Source organism: Chenopodium quinoa, unplaced genomic scaffold (assembly GCF_001683475.1).
Source record: "Chenopodium quinoa cultivar QQ74 unplaced genomic scaffold, ASM168347v1, whole genome shotgun sequence".
NCBI classification, from domain to species: domain Eukaryota; kingdom Viridiplantae; phylum Streptophyta; class Magnoliopsida; order Caryophyllales; family Amaranthaceae; genus Chenopodium; species Chenopodium quinoa.
The window spans coordinates 1648775-1653282 of NW_018744996.1; the positions used below are offsets into that span (position 1 = coordinate 1648775).

General features: G+C 36.0%; 1 pseudogene; it reads right to left on the reverse strand.

Moving 5' to 3' along the window:
* Positions 1-253: 253 nt before the first annotated feature.
* Positions 254-4254, reverse strand: LOC110707260 (annotated as a pseudogene).
* Positions 4255-4508: the final 254 nt, after the last annotated feature.

A 4508-nucleotide genomic window follows, 5' to 3' on the forward strand; every position in this document is an offset into this window, starting at 1 on the left:
AGTGCATCAATTTGACCTTTGCACTATTCACATACTAACTTTGACTAGATTTTTAGTAATAACATTAAGACCAAATGTTATTATGTAAAGTTTTGTTGGATTAATCACAACATACATTTTCTTAATCAAAGTTTAATTAGTTAAATCAATACAAAATTAAAGATATTAATAGTCAAAGTTATGCATTGGCACATGTGTCAAACAAAGTGATGTACTCTTTTAGATACGGAGGGAGTATTTATAAATTAAATGGTTGATATTGCGAAAATACATATAGAGACGAATCTAACAAGACCCTACATGAAAATATTTTTCTTAGGTAGAAATTTCGTCTAAATGGAGCTTGTGAATGTCAAAAATCTAAGTATAAAAACTTTTGGGAACACAGGTAATATAATAAAAGAAAAGGTACTACAACCGTAACTCTTGATTCACTTGATACACTCTTCAAAAAGATCCAAGCATGCGGAAAACTTCATATGACACAAAACCTGATATTATTTAGTGAGGCTAATAAGGATTTACTAAATTAAGAGTGTCAAAGTCAATAGTGGATCAAACTCACCTAAATAATAGTATTTGAACAAACAGCTCAAACAAAAAGCAAAGAAAAACTAAATTGGGAAAGCATGCATTTCGTAGCTCCTAAAACAAACCCAAAAATTATTAGACCTCTTGTAACAATAAAACACAAAAAATAAGTCCATCCTTAATGAAATTATACTCTAACATAAAACAACAAATGGAACTTATTTGTAATGCATCAAGTATTAGGGAAGGTCACATTAGGAATTGTCATCGTAATTCTAGTTAGAGGTCGAGCAAGGAGAAGAGGGAAATCAGTTAGTCTGTAAATAGAGGAGAACAGGGATAGAAAAAGGAAGATGAATATTTTTGAGTGAATTTTAATTATTTTGCTCAGCAGTTAGCATTGGAAGCATCCAGCCACTCAAAAGACTATGATTACAATCCCATTTGATGATATACAACTCCTTTAAAGACTAACTTATATGGAATTTTTATACTGAAGCCTTTCAAGTACGGTATTAACAGCAGAGAGTTAAAGAAAGTCACAAAGCCATAGAGGTCAGGCCATGAATATTTGCTAAGTCACATTAAGAAAGTAGTCACCTTGTCAAATATACATTCAGTTGCAGAATCATGCCTTGCTGCTCCCCAGATACGAGCAATCTTTCACATGTGGTGGTGTTTCGACTCCATTTTTTCCCCCTGAACTATAACTCTTACTATCTTTGCAATTTCACTATTTTGGCCAGTTCCGGTGAAATATAGTTTGTAGGCATTGCAAATTGCAATTAGGAGACAAGGCTGCCAATTTTTTACCCCTAAGGCCCCACCAATTGCAGGTTTTCTCACTAGCTGTAGGAGATATTCACAATTGAGCAAAGATCCATTGAACCTCAAATATGAAGAGGATGCAGTTTACCCAGCATTGGAAGACACTTGACATTCATCATCAAGTAGAGCTATAGGATGCTTAAGCAGTTTAGTGGAATTTATACATCTACGTAAGTAGTCATAATTGATGTACATGAGAAAGTCAAGAAACAGACTTTTCTCTGGTATACCTGCTGAAGCTTCCATGTCTTCTTGTAAATCACTGTAAGCCTTATCAAGGATCTTATATGTAACATTATCGAATTCAAAACCGATCTCATGGAACATTTGTGCCCACATCAAAGTCTTTTGAGGTATCCCTTGCTTGTAAAACTGAGAAAGCAACAAATTAATGGTACCGACGTTTGGAATAAAAGCCACCTTGAGCAACTTTGCAGCCAGCATCATGGCACGATCCAGGATGTCACCACAAACTCCATTCATCATAATGTTGTATGTGATGGAATTTGAAACAATACCAGATGATACTAGCTCATCCAACATTGCTATAGCTTGATTTACCCTCCGACTAGAACAAAGCCCGTGCATGTGGATATTATAGGTTGTGATGTCAGGGCTCCAACCACTAAAATGCATTTTATGTAAAATGTCATTGGCACTAGCTAAGTCAAATGCTTTACAATATCCATTAATAAGAGTGTTGTAAGTCACTATATCTGGAGACAAACCAATCCGATGCATCTCCGCAAAAGCATCAATAGCTGACTTCATTCTCCCCTGCTTACAGAATCCATTGATAATGATATTAAAGGTACAATTATCTGGAACCAACCCCATTTGCTTCATTTCTCTCTCTAATTTCAGTGCTTCATCCATTATACCACTGTTACATAAGCCAAAAATCAAAGAGTTGTATGCAAAGTTGTTCGGCATGTATCCTCTCATTTTCATTTCTGTAAAAACAGCAAAGGCCTCCTCCACAAGGCCAGCTCTAGAAAGCCCATCAATGTAAGCAGAGAAGGGAACAGCATCAGGGGATAACCCCCTCTGACTCATTTCATTCCACAGGGTTTGAGCCCCTGACATGTCCCCTATCTGGCAATAGCCATCTAGAAGAGCAGTAAAGGAAACTTTATTCACAGGAAAACCATTTGCTATCATATGATTTATGAGCTCCTTACCTTCTTGCAGCCTACCCTTGTTGGACAAACCTACGAGCAAAGAGCTACATGTGGATGAAGTAGGAGAAAGACCAAATTGAACCATTATTTTATAAACTCTGAAGGCTTCTTCTTCTAGCACCACTTTAGCATAAGCTGCAATTATGGAGTTAAAAGCAATAACACCGATAGGGAGCCCCCGCTCAATCAGATCCTCTAACAATTTCATGGCCTCGTCTAACTGATTAGCCCAGCACAATCCAGAAACTGAAAGATCAGGCAATGAAGCATCTGGTATGAGTTGTGATGATAAAAAATTCACTTAAGACATGTTCTGCATCCTCTACCCTCCCATAATTATAGCGTCCAGCAACTAATATGTTAAAAGTTATAGCATCAGGAGCTATGTTTTTCTTCCTCAATTCATCAAAAACACTATTTGCTTGAACTATATTTCTTGCTTTTACATATCCATCAATTAGGGCATTATACATGAAGATATTAGGACTGAGGCCTAATTCAATAACTCCATCAAATTATTTCCTTGCTGCTGATACATTACCTTCTTTACACAGCAAATTAATAATAGTAGTCATGGAAACACAACTTGGATTATAGCCATTTTCAATCATCAAATGCATCCAAGTCAATCCATCAGCAGTTCTCCCTCTTGTACAGCAGGCACTGATCAAAATATTATAGGTATTTACATCTGGTTGACATTGAAACTTCCACATTACATGTAATAAACTCTCTCCCGTCACAAGACAACTGCTTTTACAAAATCCAAGAATCATAATATTGAATGTAAAATTAGATGGGAAAGGCCCTCTGCGAACCATATCTCTAAACAATTTCTATACACTACCATAGTCACCAACCCTGAACAACAACTTAAACAATATACTAATAGCCGACAAACTCGGTACTACACCAACATCCCTCATTCGCTTCACCACATCTAATGCAATATAAACAAAACCAGCATTCACAAAACCCAAGTACCGAAAAATCCGATTCATAATCGAAATGTTGGCTCCACATGAGCTCTAAAAATTCCATACTTCTACAAGGCCCAATTCTCAATATAACCCAAGATATCACATCCTGAGCAAGCAACCTAAGATTCTCGGATGCGAGCAAATGTGCAACAACACAGCAATGCTTAATAGTATCCTCAGAAAGATCCTGAAATGCAAGCTTAAAAATGCAGCAGCAGTTTCCCTACTATCAAACAATTTCATGATCTTAAATAGAATAAAGGGGCAAAAACTTTGTGAAAACCCCATCAAATTTTCAAATTCCTGATGCTTAATCATTCTAGATAACCCAACAAAAATTCTACGCCTCTCATTTGAATTAATAACATCAAAATTAATCGAATTCGAGCATGGAAAAGGCAAAAATTGACAAAGAAAATGATGGGTACGAGTAAAATTTGAAGAAAATGAAGAAAAAGTATGATTAAAGGGTACAAAATGTGTAAAAGGGATCTGGGTTAATGAGCAAATGAGGGTTTTAGGAGAGAGATTGTAAGGAAGAAAGAGAAAGCGGGGAAGAAGGCGACTTACCTTGAGAAAGTTGCAGTGTCGACTGCTAAGAATAACAGACATTCGGTGAAGATTGTTACGCCGGAAAACGCTGTTTTTCCAGCGAACAAAGAAGGTTTTAAAGGGGTTTATCGGAGGTTTTTGCTGCTTGTGACAGTTTAGAATTTGGTAGGTACCACACTATAGAGAGGTGAAGTTTTGAGCTGCGACTAAGAGTGTAAATGTTCTCTTCGCTTTATTCTCACATTTCTTTACTCTATTTTTATTTGGAGAAAATATAAGTTTATCTTCACAATAAACAAATTGTATTTATCATGAGGATATAATTGTCAGTTAATATACTTAAGTCTGGGTAATCTTGTAATTTCAAGAATATGAGAAGTTGACGGTGTTAACTTTGTGAAAAACAACATTAGTGGAAAAAAAGTTTCAAGAAAAA